The sequence below is a fragment of the Ictidomys tridecemlineatus genome, chromosome 6 (genome assembly GCF_052094955.1).
Source record: "Ictidomys tridecemlineatus isolate mIctTri1 chromosome 6, mIctTri1.hap1, whole genome shotgun sequence".
Lineage (NCBI taxonomy): Eukaryota > Metazoa > Chordata > Mammalia > Rodentia > Sciuridae > Ictidomys > Ictidomys tridecemlineatus.
In genome coordinates, this window is record NC_135482.1 from 50,939,828 (window position 1) to 50,955,656 (window position 15,829).

Here is a 15,829-nt window from a genome sequence, read left to right on the forward strand (position 1 = left end):
TATTTTAAAAACATGTTGTCTCAAATAATTTTTCACACTTTTATATCAATATTGCTCTTTGAATGTATTCAGAGAAAAAGAGTTGTTTCAACATGAGAGGATCAAAACGGACAGTTGTGTGGTTGTTTTGAAATGTCATTTTTCTCTGTGTTTTATTTGGAAATATTATATAAAATGGTACAAACCACCTGGCGTTAATTTGTTGTGATGCAGTTTGGGGAATGAATTTGGGGATCGTATGTTTGGAGAGTACCTTAGAATTAGAATTCACAGAGCTTTGTTAATTACTCCACTAGCTATGAGTTAACTTTTTGTTGATTACTGTCCTGGCATAGAGAAAAGAGGAAGATTGCAACCATTAGGAAGGCTGAGGAAGGAGGATCCCAAGTTCAAGGTCAGCCTGAACAACTTGGTGAAATTCTGCCTCAAAGTAAAACAAAAAGGGCTGGGAATTAACTCAGTGGAAGAGCATCCCTAAATTCAATCGCTAGTACCACAAGAAAAGAGGTAGAGATTTAAAGGCTGCTTGCTTCTTGCTAGTCTAAGAGATGAAAGTGCTATCATAAGCCATAAAATTTTATGAATTCACATATTTAGACTATTTCAGAGTAATTTTTTAGTTCCAATTCAATCCTGGGACCAATGTATTTGTTTTCTTAGTGCAAATTTAAAGCTATCACGATAATAAGGCATTATGTTTTTCATATCCAATCCATACTCAATGTATGCTACCATCAAAGATCCATTGACATCAAAAGAACTTAATTTTGAATGAAATTGGGGTCCTTTTCAAAATCTATTGTTCATTTGAAAGAAAACATTACTTGAATCTAACTGAAAGAAAAGATGCTGCAAAATGCATTTTGGTTTTTAAAGTGACAATATATTTTTTCACCTTAATACTAATTTTAGTATTTAAGATTTATTTTTGTTAATAGATTATTCTCATAGAACAGGATTTTCACAGTTATTATCTAGTGCCCTTTGCAATAGTGTACAACATTAAAAAAATCAGAACCATGTTGTTAAAATCAAATGTTCTACTTATGGTGCTTTGTCCTTCAAATACATTAGCATGTCCACGTCATAGAAAAGGCTGCTTGATGTACTACAGTAATCACCCAACAGTCAAATCAGTGCAAAGCTACTGACTCATATGTACTGGGCTGAGAAGGATAGAAAGACAAAGGATACACCCACCTTGAGAAACTGACTCTCTGAAAGGAGATAATCAAAAATGTAAGTAGCTAAAACATGAATACTAATCTTACCATAAAGAAGGAAGATATAAAATATGAAAGAAATAGAAAGGAGATGCATATCATCTCTGAAAAGGGAGATAAAGGATTTAAAGAAAAGCAGACAAGTAAAGCATCGGATTTATGTTTTAATTTCTGCTTCAAGACTTTCTGGCTAAATAACTGTAATAATAAAACATTTAGGAAATATTTACTAGCTGCTAAGCATTACGCTAAATTCTATGTATGCCTTTTCTTCTTTATTCCAATTATTCACTCTAAAAGATTGTTATAACAATCCCAATTCTAAAGGTTAGAAAACTGAGGGTTACAGAAATTAAGTAACTTGTTCAAATTCCCATAGCCAATTGCAAAGCCAAGAACTGGGTTATTAACTCAATAATCTACTTCTGCTTTTTTGAAATGTAAACAAGTTGGCTCCTTTGAGCTAGGAATTGAACCATCATTTGATCAAGTTATACCACTCCTCAGTATATTTCCAAAGCAGTTAAAATCAGCATACTACAGTGATGCAGTCACATCAATGTTTACAGTAGCACAATTCACAATAGCTAAGCTGTGGAACCAACTTAGATGCTCTTCAACAGATGAACAGATAAAGAAATTGGGCTATCCCCCCAAAACCAAAGGTCGAATGTTCTCTCTGATATGTGGATGCTTATCCAAAACAATAGTGGGGAGGGGAAGGATATAAATTCATTGGATTAGACAAAGGGGAATGTACAGAAGTAAGGGGGGATAGGAATAGGAATAATAATAGAATGAATCTGAATTAACTTTCCCAAGTACATATATGAATACACCACAGTGAATCTTAACATCATGTATATCCACAAGACTGGGATCCTAATGAAAATAAGATATATTCCATGCTTGTAGAAATATCAAAATAGATTTTACTGTCATGTATAACTAAAAAAATAAATAAAAATAAAAAATGAGGAAGATGTGATTACAGAAGAATGGTCAGAGTGATGCAGTATGGCTAGGTTTCAAGGTGAAGGAAGGTGGACATGAACCAAACAACAGGTGCAGCCTCTTTAAGATGCAGAAGATACAGAAATCACTTCTTTCATAGAACTTCCAGAAAGGAAAGCAGATCTAATGATACTGTAATTTTAGCCCAGGGAGAACAGTGTCAGACTTCTGAACAATATTTTTTTGAGGTAATAATTTTTTAAAATCATTAAGTTTATAATAATTTGTTATGTAGAAACAAGAAACCAATGGGGAGTTTAGTAATTCAGCTCTTCCCACAACTGACTCTTGGATCTGATTTTCAGCACTGTTTATCCAGCTGCAGATGTCTTCTCTTGTACCTGTGTCCATGGAGGACTTCTTGATGTCACACTGTACCCTCAGTTGCCAGGTGGCTGACTTGAGCTTATCACTTTCTTCTTGCAGCATGTAAATTGTACTTTGCAACAACTAACAATCTCTACATTTCTTAAAATTACTCTTAGCTCTGGATCTCTCAAGTACTAGAGGTAGAAGCCTGAGAATTAATGCCATTGTGCTAGCAATTTGGCCCTAAGTGCCATTGTGCTAGCAAAGCAATCAATTCTTTTTTTCTCCCCTCTTATCATGAATATTCTTGATTGTTTCACTATTTTTTTTAAAAAAAATTTTATTAATTAATTTTATATACACAAATGGAGCATTTTCATTTCTCTGGTTGTACATGATGTAGAGTCATACCATTCATGCATTCATACCCATACTTAGGAGTAATAATGTCCATCTCATTCCACCATCTCCCCTGCTATCCCCTCCCTCACCTCTGCTCAATCCAAAGTCCCTCCATTCTTCCCTTGTCCCCTTCTCCACATTATGGATCAGGATCCATTTATCAGAGAAAACATTTGCCCTTTAGTTTTTTGGTATTGACTTACTTTCCTTAGCATGACATTCTCCAACTTCATCCATTTACCCATAAATGCCATGATTTCATTTTTCTTTAAGGCTGAGTAATATTCCATTGTGTATATATACCATAGTTTCTTTATCCATTAATCTATATGAAGCGTATTTAGATTGTTTCCACAGTTCAGCTGCTGTGAATTGAGGTGCTATAAACACTGAGATGGCTGCATCACTGTAGCGTGATTTTAAGGCCTTTGGGAATAGACCGAGGAGTGGGTTAGCTGGGTCAAATCATGGTTCCATTCTAAGTTTTCTAAGGAATCTCCATACTGCAAAGCTACCAATTGTGTAATCAATTTCCTAGGTTCATTTCTGGTGATTTTATTTGAGTCTCTTTCATATTAAAGTGAATGAATTCATAAGAGATGGCAAGCACTGCCGGGTTTCTGTTCTCGCGACTAAAAGGCTCAGGGGTCACAACTGGGCTAACTGGGCTGCATGAAATAACCACACAAGAGACACAAATACCTTTTTCTTTGGGGTCGCTGTGACGGCTCCTCTGACCTTAAGGGTCTGCAGAAAGAGAGAGAGCAGAGCGAGAGTACACGTTGATGTTGACCCCTTTTATTGAGGAGAAGCTATTCAAATGAGGCAAGGGGTCAGGTTTCAGGGGGCTGAGTCTATCTTCATGATGTCCACTGTCAGCAGGTTGACTGACACCTGGGTAGGCCACACCCAAGGGCACAGTAAGAGGAGGGGACACACACAAGGAACTTCCATGGAAGATTCTATCCTAAACAGGGCAAGGGGTTATATTACAAAACAACAGGTGAGCATAGCTTCACCCATGGGGCTGTAGCAAGATACATCCATTTCTGTGACTGAGCGCCTCAGCACCCAGCTGGGGAGTGTAACTCAGTCACCTGTAAGGTTGGCCTCCCACAAAGCACTCTATCAGTGAGGGTGTTAGGGTGAGGAGATGTACTGCAGGCCTCCAGGGACGTGTAGAAAGTGGGTAAGAGATTATGTGGAATTATTTGCCTCAGAGTATAATCTAACCTATCCTGGCTAAGAAGTTTTCCTCTGAAGGGAGGTTCTTTTATATTGGGAAATATTAGAACAATTGAAGATTTAGATTAAAATAAATGGACCCAACATTATTGAATTAACTTCAGGCAGTTTTTGAGAGTCAACAAATTTAAATATTGCAAGCAAATTATAAATAAATCTGAGCCTTGGCCAACATAGTTTTGAACTGTGTGGATATAGTTATAGTTTTTTTTTTTCTTTAGATTTGTGTCAAATTGGGAAAACTTTCAGGCTGGGGATTAGTTAGTAGAGAGTGTGTGCTTAGCATGAGCAAGGCCCTGTGTTCAATCCCCAACACCAAAAAGCAAAACAAAACAACAAAAACAAAAAGCTGTGAACTACGTAGCCTAGAAATAAGAAAAAAATTAAAGAAAAATATTATGAAGCTATAAAATATCTGTAGATAACACTCTCTTTGATCATTTAATGCTATAAAACATACTTTTATAACAATTAAAATTTATCAAGATACACACACTGATAGACCATACATGGTATCATTTGCTGTTGAGAGAAATGTAATGATATGGTATTAAATGATAATTGCATAAAATTGGCTGTGGCAAGACTGTACCACTGTAACAATTTTGTTGCCATCTCCTGTTGCTACTGAGGTGAATACAAACTTTCTAAGTAACTGCTTCAAATGTGTGTGACCTTAATCATCTCAGCATGAATAGCTCCCTCTCCAGAAAACTGTTTCACAGTAAAAGATGATCTTTCAGAGTTGTCACATATTTTTCACCATATATAATACATGCAACCTCCAAAACATGTGTTAATCAAACGTTTATGTTATTAGTAAGACTTATATCAACAGAAGGCTCTTGGTAAAGTTTTGGAGAGTCTAAATTATATGTGGATGCTCAACTATGTGTGTGTGTGTGTGGGGGGGGTTGGTGACCCGGCCCCATCTTGTTCAAAGGTCAGCTGTAATATATTGGTATGGCTATAGTATGATTATGGGATTATTTTATCTATAGATTCCTAGTTCTCAGAGATTTGGGGTCTAATCTCTCTCACTAATAGTTGGTATTAAGCATCCATTAAATACCAGATCCTAGAGTGAAGGCAATTCTCTTCCAAAGAGCTCCAGAAAGGTGACACACTACAGTGGAGAAATAAGCTAAGCCTTTTGGAATCCCAGAAAAGGAAGCATTAAGTCCTACTTAAGGATTGAGGAGATGACCTGAGTCTTCATAGACGAGCAGAAGTGGCCAGGGAGGTAGATGGAGAAGAGTTACAGCAATCGGCTGAGTACACCCTCCCCATCTTTTCTATTGTTACGTGTTTATCCCTTGTAACCATACGTCCCCCATCCTCACACCATTGAACCAACTCCAGGTCCATGTCCTCTGGTACAGGTCAGGGGAGGGTATCTTGGGCCTGGCCTTAGGCCACCCTCCTCACTGCCACTTCTCTTTACCATGTGCTCCTCTTCACAGATCAGCTCCACACAGGTACTATGGTTTGAATGACCCCCTCCAATATTAATGCATTAGAAATTAATGTTGATGGGATTTGGAGGTGGGGCCTTCAGGGGATGATTAGAAGAAGATGAAACGAAGAGGGGAGCCCCATATGGGATTAGTGGTTTTATAACAGAGACACGTTAGCCCATTAGTTCTCTCTCTCAATATGTGATGCCCTCCATGATATTATGACACAGCAAGAAGGCCCTCACCATACACCAATGCCATACCCTTGGCTTTATAGCCTCCAGAACCAGAAGCTGAGTGAACTTTCCTTATGTATAATTCTCTCGGTCTGTGGTATTTTGTTACAGTGCAGAAAAATCTATGAAGACAGTAGGCTGCCATTCATGTTGTTTATAATGTTGCTGTTTCCATAGGCCTCCTACAGGTAAGAAGTGGGCCACTTGGCCTTCTTCTTTCTCCTGATAGTTTTGTTCTTTTCGGCTCCAGGTGACAAGGCTCCATTGAAAAGACAATGGTGGTTACAGGAGAATAGGGCTTAAGGGGAGTAATTTTAAATTATAAACTTGATATGGTTCTATAACTCAGGGGAAAAGAGCAAAAATGGAATGAGCCCCTGTCACACAGAGACCACTAGAGGGAACATCTCAGCATTCTCTTATATCTACTTTCAAGTCATGTTCACGTTCCAACCTCCTTAGTGTGAACCTCTACCCATTTCAGGGAAGCCTTTCTTGTTCATAAGGATTTCATTTTCCTGACAAACATACAGAGTAATCCTTTACTGATATTTCTTTTTCTTTCTTTCCATTCCTCCACCAATTCAGGCTGCACTAAGCTAAACTAGATTTAATATAGTAGGAAAGAGGGGCCAGGGAAAAATCAGAAAAAAAGGGGTTTTGTTTAGGTTTAAGTTTTAAAAGTATTGCTTGTAAAGGCAGCAGCAAGGACCCAAAGTATAAGCAAGAAACTTGGAAGACCTTGAGATGGATGAGGGGAACTTCCCAACTGAGATTAAAGTTGCCTGAGTCAGGAGAAAGAGAGGGGGAGGAAAGGATAGATGCTGCAGAGTGTCAGAGAATGGAGCCATGAACTAACTCCTCTGCTCCTCTCGACTCCAGGGCAGTGAAACCCAAACTTAGGAGAAGCTAGAACAGCCAGATTTGTTTGCAGAATTCGGAAGCAGAAAGTGATCCAAGCTCCATTCTCAGAAGAGGCTGAGAAAAGATGGAAAGACCCTTGAGATGGAATAGCTGGGAGCATGCCTGGGCAGAAAGGGCCAGATGAGTGCATCTCTCTATCTCTCTTCCTAGGAAGAAGATACACCTTCAAGAATTCTTAATTCAGTGGTGTGGACAATTCATACACACTTGGAGTAAGGAGAAACAATACAAAGGTCCATTATCCAAGTGCAAAATCAAATCTCATACCTATGTGTGTGTGTGTGTGTGTGTGTGTGTATGTGTGTGTGTATGTATATATGTAACTTTTAATGCTCTAAGCCATTATCAATCAAGTTGAATTTTAATTTCATTTAGAAAAGAATATGGTTCCTTTGTTTAGTTATTGCAGTAAACAGAGATGACCTCATATTTTACTCTAAGCATGCAAATTGACAATCAAAATTCAAGAGAAAAAAGAATATCTTAGTGATCTCTCTGTAGCAACTTGTTCTGATTTCTCTGTGTCTCATTTTGCCTGATCCATCTAAAAGGAAGTGTGTACCTTTTGAAAGTGTAGTATCATACTTTTGCTGTTATGTGGGTGGACAATATATAAATATACTAAAGACATCTTCAAGGTGGTTTCCTATATTGATTGTCATCCTTTCTTGAAAACAAAGGCTTATAATAATTGTGTAATGTAGTTAATTGTGAAACATACACTATATAAATTTTGGTATTTAGAATCATTTTGAGTGACTTCACACTCAGAGCAATCAGTAAAAGAGAAAACTTTAATAGTGCAATTGAAATTCTTTCTTCTTTCACATGGTAGAAATCTCAAATGAATCACATATATTCCTTTTTTAGGAGTATACTTCGTTCAGATGGCTTAGGGCCCACCTAGTGAAGAATTAATTTTGAAGATGAGCAAAAATATGGACAATTTTGTGGAGGGGGTTTATATTTGATTAACTGTTTACAGAATCCTGAAGGAATGGTCCAGTTTGTGCTCCAATGGGGAAGAACTCATAGTCTCTACCTTTAATGTGCTTGCAGTGTCTTCCGGAGCCTGAGTCTACATGCTCAAAACAGATTATTTTTTTGTAAATACTAAATGAAATTTCAGAGTAAACAAGAACTGAAGGAACAGAGAATGAATGCTTTTCACCAGGTGGTTTCAGAAGGCTTTCTCTGAACACTTTGAAAAAATAATTTTTAAACATTTCTGCCACCCATATGCTCTAGAAGATATCTGGGTTACATCAAGGGGAATATCTAGTCCCTTTTGAAAATCTTCATTCTCTAGTTGAACACTGGTTATTTTAAATTGGGCAGTTAAGATTGGGCAACTGAATCTGATCCAGAATGAAGGGACACCCTGTTGCATTTTTGTAAGGCTGCCATTGGGTGATTGAGAACATATGTTTTTAGGCCAGTTAATAACTTCTGTTGAAGTTTTTCCTTGGTATTTGGAGACAATACGGATCTAAGCATCTTCTGTGGCTAACATCACGGCTGCAACAGTTTACTTTCTATCCAGATAAAAATAGGTGGAGATGGTATCACGAAAGATTGTGATAATCTTTTTCCAAGGACTGTCATTCCTATTTTATCACTGATAACCCCCCCAAAGTTTGCTGGGGATATAATAATGGTAGGAGTTTGTATCTTATTTCTGAGCCCTAGGAAGTTACTTCATACTCTGTACTTTGATTTCCTCATGTGAACAATAGGGAAAGTAAGAGTACCTATCTCCATGTAAATTATTTTATGGAAAAATTGAAATGATTCATGTAAAGCACTTATCAAAGTTCCTGGCCCATAATTAATGTTCTACAAAATATTGCTATTGCCAGTGTGAATGAAGAAATGTCAAGATTTCTCAATCTTGCTTCTAATTCTTTCTTTATGCTATTTCTTTTTCACAGAATGTACTAACTCCTGCTCTCAGTTCACTTAAAATTCCAGGCACTTTACTGTCTACTGAAGTTTCATTTTGAACATTTTTTTTTTTTTAAGTTGCCTTCATCTGACTTCTTTATCTGATCCCTGATTGCATTTTCAGTGTCTAGTATGGCCCCTGGAGCTGGTTACCTGAGTTTGGATCTTGTCTCTTTTCCTACTGGCTGGGTGACCTTAGGAAATTTATTTAACCTTTCTGTGTCTCATCTTTAAAATGGGCATAATAAAAGAACCCTCTTCTTGGGGCATTTTGAAAATAAAGTAAAAATATATAAATGGATTAGAACAATGCCTCAAAAATATTAATTACCAGGTAATACCAGTTTAACACTAAATGCTAATCAATCACTAGTTAGCAATTAGTAAACCAGTTAATACTAATTTAATACTAGTTAAGTATATGCTAACTATGATAACTACTTACATTTTTGACAAATTTGTTCTTTAATTGGTTCAGGTTATTAATTTTATATCATTAATTTTAAGCTTCTTGAGATGAGAAGCCATTGCTCAGTTAATACTTATGGTACACATCACAGCAATGGGTATACAGTAGATGTTCAATAGTTGTTGATTGAAGTCAAGAAAAATAATGTATATATTATTTAGAAAAGAAAAAGAGAAACACTTAACATACTGAGCACCACGTATTTTGTATCACATGTGTTATATTAATTCATCCTTACAGCACACTGTGTGAAGAAGCTTTTTCTTCTATATAAATAAAGTTTAACAGGATGCACTCTGTCCAAGCTCAAGGCAAACTTCTAAAATCAGTTTCTATTGTCTTTATCCTGCTGATGAGAAACTGAGGCTCAGAGACACCAGGGTTTCCTAAGGTCATGATCCATTCAGTGACAGTTGGGGCTCAAATTTGAATCTCACTTATTCTCTAGCAAGCACCCTATCCAATACACACCCTCCAAAGAAAGTGTTGGACATGCTCCACTGAAAGCAAGCAAGATAATTTCAGGGCTTCTCAAGGCAAGGCATGAAGTCCCTGAATCAGTGGTGATAAAGACATTTCATTTTGCACCCATCCTTAATACCACTGCTTATAGGAAGCAGGAACTCCTGTGTGTGTGTGTGTGTGTTTTAGCAGGAACTCTTGTTTGGCCAATGCTGAATCTTTCACACCTGTCTAATATTTGTTAATCTCCCTTTCTAATCAAAAGATGGCAGCCTCAAGCATAGTTTTTGGCAAGCAATTATGTCCAACTAGAACTTAATAGTATTGTTGCTTTCATACTTGTCTTTATTTTTGTGGTGACTTTCTTTTTATTTCAAGTGATATTAATTTTCCACTTATGGTAGAGATAATGTTTCCTTTTAAAATACAAAAAATAAATAAAGTTTATAAAGAAATTAGATAATAATGCATGTAAAGTGCTCATCATGATGCTTGGCTTATAAATGGCACAATATCAGTAGGAAGGAGGAGGCAAAAATGTTCCATAATTTCACTTCACTTTACAGATAAACCAACTGATGTTCCTAGAAGTTAAATCAATGGCCAGAGATCAAACTGCTAGTGAATAATGCATTCATAGATTGAAATCATGTTTTAGACTTTACTACCTCTATTATTCAACAATCTGCTAACATATTTCTTTTTAATAAGCCTTTGAGTTTATGGCTTTGGGGTGGGACTGTTAAGAAATTTATTTCAGGTTATTTTGGTACGATTTTATGTGGTTGAAACATGAACTACAGACAAAAAGCTGGTTATTGAGCAGATAGTAGGGCTGTAGAAAAAAAGTAATAAATTAGGAATCAGAATCTATTTTTTTTTTACCTTGACTTTGCCTTTATATATCTGTGTCTAAATGTTCCTGGTCCTCAGTTTCTATTTGTATTAGTAGCGGTATCCAGAGAAACAGAACAAGCAGAATATATTCATGGATTTGTTAGATTGTCTACATAGAGACTGAGAAGTCCCCCAGCGGCCATCTGCAGGCTGGACAGCCAGGGAAATTGGTAGCCTCTTAGTGTAAGAAGCTAGAAGTCTCAGAATGAGAAAAAGGCTAATGATGCAGCCTCTGTCATCTCAGAATGGGGTTAAAGGCCCAAAAGCCCCCCAGAAAGACTGACACAAGCTCATGTTCAAAGCCTGAAAAATCTGGAGTCTGATGTCTATGGGCAACAGCAGCAGAAAAAAGTACCTGCTTGAGGGTCAGCAAAGGCTCGAGTGTGAGTTTCCCCTCCTTCCACTTTTTTCTTCCATCCAGCCCCAGCCTGTTGGCCAGTGTCACCCACACCCAGGGCAAGCCCTCTCCACTCAGTTCACTGACCTGCACACCAGAGTTCTCTGGAAACAGACTCACTCAGAAGTTTGTTTTACCAATTCTCTAGGCATCCCTTGCTCCCCTAAAGTTGACAATAAATATTCACCACCACATTCTCTCTAAAAACAAAGAATAAATTAATGATCTCTAAACTCTATGTACTATGTTAGCTTCAAAATTATGTACTTAATATAGTGAATCTTAAGTAAGACAGTGTACTCAATGGTCTAATGATAAAAAGCCTCTTTTACCTGTGCATCCAGGGTAGAAAATCTTCCTATTTTCATGGAGAAGCTTAAAAAAATGCTTCAAACTACATGTTTGAGTGATGCCGAAGTCTGGCTGGGCAAAATAACCGGGTGGGGGGTGACAAGCAACTTGTGAAGGTTGAAACAGTGGGAGCTGCTTTATTGTAGGACAGCAGAGGTATTTATACCTAACTCATTATACACAGCTTGTTTCAATTAACATCATCTAGATACATCAATCAGTCATTAAGGAATCATTGTCATCTTAATAATTACACACAGCTTAACTTAATTATCATCTAGATACAGCAGTCAGTCATAAAGGAATCTCCATCATCTTAATGGCTCGAACCACTACTCCTGGTAAAGTGCCAGGCGCCATCTTGACTTGTCTGTGGCCCTCAACAGAGTGAGTTTTATTTTTTTTTGTCAGCGTTTATTTTGAATTTTTCCATCCTATCCTTAGTTGCATGAATACAGAAACACTAAAGCTATTCTTAATCATGAGGAGAACATTTAGGGGATGTCAATCTATTTCTCTTCTTCCAACTCCCATTTTTTTTTCATCTAAACATATAGGTATCTATTAATGCTAATAAAGCCATGAGAAATACATACATTATTCTAGTCTAAAGGATTGAAAAGATTATTTATCAAAGGAATATGTAAATATAAATATATACTTTTGATTTGACATTGGATATAATTTCCAGATGTTATGAGTGGGGAACTAATTAGTGATAAATAGAATAAAATAACCTCAAATAATGATGAGTGATTTTGTATCAAAGTCACTAAAGAGAAATGAATAATAAAGTAAAACATCTTGTCTTTAAATACAGATTCACTCTTATGGTTTACATTTTATAGAGAACTCACAATACCATTTACTAATTATATTTGTGGGAGTAGATTATACTAATGAATCATTAAACTCTGAACCCAGCAGAGAATTCTGATTTCCTGAACAAAATGAGATGTAAAAAAAATCCCTTACTGAGAAAAATTTCTCAGTGTGTTCCTCCTGTAAAAACTAGCAAATAAACCCTGGTAAACTATTTGGCAATAGAAATGATTAAGACAGAAGTAAGAAAATACATGGGCAGAATAAGTCTATCGTATTGTAGCCTAATTGGTCTAATCCAAAGAAACAAGCTGGTATTTTGGTAAAATAACTCCAGAGAACAGCATCATTAAATGTTGTTCCAATAGATCTTTTAAACCAATAACTCCTGGGAAACTTGGATCTAATAAATGGGAATAAATAATGAAAAATGAGGAAAATCAGATCAAAGAGAAACATCAAAAGTAATGAGGTTAGCTGAGGTTAGACTTACTTAGAACACTTCTACTCCATGGATTTCAAGGTTAAAGAAAGTTCAACTTGTGAAGTCTTGGCATGATAGCAACCAGTGACCACTAAACACGGAGACAAGGATATATTTTGTAGGTACCTGTGGAGGCCACACCAGGAACTGCAGTTCAGCTGGATCTACTTCACAGGTAGATTTTATAATTTTGAGGGGCATTAGCAGATAGAAGAATGGCAGAAAGGCTCAAACCTTTTATGTTCGATTTATCCCAATTCACCTCCCACCTCATGTATGTACAAATATGCTTTTATTCCTGATGATCCCATATTCCAGGCCTGTACTAAGAAAATGCCCTCAGCAAACAAATAAGCTTCAGTTGATTTCTAGTTCCATGGTAGAGTATCCAGCAACACAAGTCCTAGAGGAGGCAGAGAGGACAGAAGAATGATTTTCCAAGGAGGAAACATTCAACTGTGATGCATTCTGGTGTTTTACTGTGGTATTAAATGGACAGTTTACTTGAAGAGGAAATGCTTTAACTGAAGGGTTAACTTGTCATTATTTCTTTGAGAGTTAAGTGTGAGAATTTAATAAATCAAATTTTTGTCATAGTCGATGCTTACTATCTGCACTGGAATAGCTGAGAAACAAAGCAGGATGCTAATTTATGAACCATAAAAGGAAAGAGTTCCATGAAGTGGGAGCACTCAAGTTTGGGATGAGCTGACAGAGAGGTTCCCAAGGATGAGTGGTAACTTGTGTTAGACTTCAGGTGTTATTTGAAGGTGATGCTAAGAAACATATAGTAATAGGAAAATTAAGAACATTTGCTCATACTTATTATTACCCAATTTCAGGAATTTGCTCATGACATTTGTAATGGTCAATTTGAATTGCTGACTTGATTGGACTAAGAGATACAGGTGATTAAGAGGCTTATGAGTGTGTCAATGAGGGGGTGTCTAGGAATGATTGACATATGGGATAGCCAACTGAAGTGGAGATCCTCCGTAAGCATAGACAGCACTGTCCAAAAGGATCATAGCTAGGCTGCAATAAAAGTTGGAAGAACAAGGAAGCAGTAGCAGATGCAAGCAGCAGATAATTGCTACTTCAATCATCTGAGGATATCAGACTCTTTCTTCTTCACTTTTCCAAAGTGGACTCTGCCAGTGATTCCCCAGGGAGTTTCCAGAAGCCTTCTGTTTTGGACTAGGGTAGCACTGTTGATCCCTCTTGTCTTGAGGCTTCTGCCTCTTGAAATGAGCAGCTACTGGTTCTTCCAGTTCTCCAGCCTACAGACAGCCATCGTGGACTATCCAGCTTCTGGTCAAGTAAGCAAACCTAATAAATCCCCTTTTTATAATCATACTTTCTGTTGATTTTGTTCCTCTAGAGAACCCTAATACAATCTTCTTTCCCATCTCAAGTATTGCTCCTGCCAAAGTGATCAATTGCTTCTCTCAAAATCTGACTCAGAACACACCTCTGCCCATCCTGGTAATTCCTTTGTACTTCCTCATTTCCAATAATTCCATCAACTCTGGAATATTTTTCATTTTAATTGCTCTTATATTATTGACTTGGATGTGGTGATTTGCTGAATTTAAACTATTAATGAGAACAAAAGGAAGCATCTTGTTCATTTGACTTCATTTGTTGTTACTTCCCTTTCATTCTTTCACCACCCAGTAGGTTGCTTATTTTATATAAATGTATTTTCCCAGTAAACTCTTCTGACTTCTCATGGCTTTACTTCTCCCACTTTTTATTTTAGAAAAAGTTTTTTTTAAATTAAGATTTGCTTTCTAGGTTTTTCCTGCTCAGTTCATTTCATCCATCTTGGTCTAAGCTTTCACTTTCTTTTTCTCTGCTGTTTCTAATCTGCTCAATATTTTAAAATTTGCATTTTTGAAGTATAATTTGCACATAATAAGCTTGCAAAATATAATGAGTATTTTCATATGCCTACAGTATAATAGTTTAATGTAACTATTATAATTGAGAAACTCTATGACTCCCCAAATTTCCCTCATGTCTCTTTGAAGTCAGTCCCCTTTCTCCTTCATCAGCAACCTCTCGTCTGATTTCTTTCACCATGGCTTTGCCATCTCTAAATTTTAAACAGATGGAATCATGCAGTATATAGTCACTCTGATGGTAAAGACCATGCTCTTTATCTCAACCCACTGCCTCTCTTTAAATGATAGAAAATAGTGAAGGAGTTGAAGGAAGCTATAATTGGACCCAATGTATGAGGTTTCTTCTTGCCTGTCAAAGGGATCAGTCTGACTCCATTCAGACCCTACATTCTCAGCAATAGTTGATTGCTAAATCAAAACACTTGAACAACTCCCATTAATAATTATAAACAACTGAGAGAGACCCTGGAGATCCACAAATGAGTAAAATGTATTTCCTACATCCTGGAGCTTGCTGCTACTAGAGGAGAAAAGACAGAAGCAGAAAAAGCTCTGATCTATTAGATAGTCGAGGAGGGGCTTATGGACAAAAAAAATCTAGGAGTTCAAAGGAGGATGAAAGAATTTCTACCTAGGGAATCAGAAAATCTCTTTAAAAAGAGCATTATTGATCTGAATTTTGATACATGAATAAGATTCTTAAAAGGAGGTGATAATGATTTGATATCTCAGGTGGCAATAGTAACATGAGTTTGGAATACAAAACATGTTCTCCCAAAGGCATCCATGTGCTAGTTCTCCAAATATTTTATCTTGTATGGTGCAATGTACTTTGCAGATGTGAGTTAAGGTTCTTGGAATAGGAAGATTATCCAGGATATCCAGATGAACCCAATATAATAGCAGGGCTATTCTGAAGGGGACGCAGGAGGGTCAGAGTCACAGAAAGAAATGCCATGACAGAAGCCAAGGTGCATCAGAGAGACTTGAGGCTGCTAGGTAGAGGCCTTGAAGGCACCTTGAAGATGGAGGAGTGCAGGTAGCCTCCAGAAGCTGGACTAGGTAAGGAAGTAGATTCTTCCTTCAATCTCTGGAAGGAAGAAAGCTGCTCTGCCTACAACTTAATTTTAGCCTGTCAGACACAATTCTAACTTCTGATTTCCAGAATTATAAGATTATAAATTTTTCTGTTCAAGACTCTAAGTGGTAATTTGTTATGCCACTAGTAGGAAATTAATATGATGAATAAATACAGCTTTTTAGGAAATAGTGAATATTACCGTTTG

At 36.9% G+C, this 15,829-nt stretch overlaps 1 pseudogene; it reads left to right on the plus strand.

Annotated features, from left to right (window-relative positions):
- Window positions 1–13,883: 13,883 nt before the first annotated feature.
- Window positions 13,884–15,829, plus strand: part of LOC144365048 (dolichol-phosphate mannosyltransferase subunit 1 pseudogene) — a 35,758-nt pseudogene continuing 33,812 nt past the window's right edge.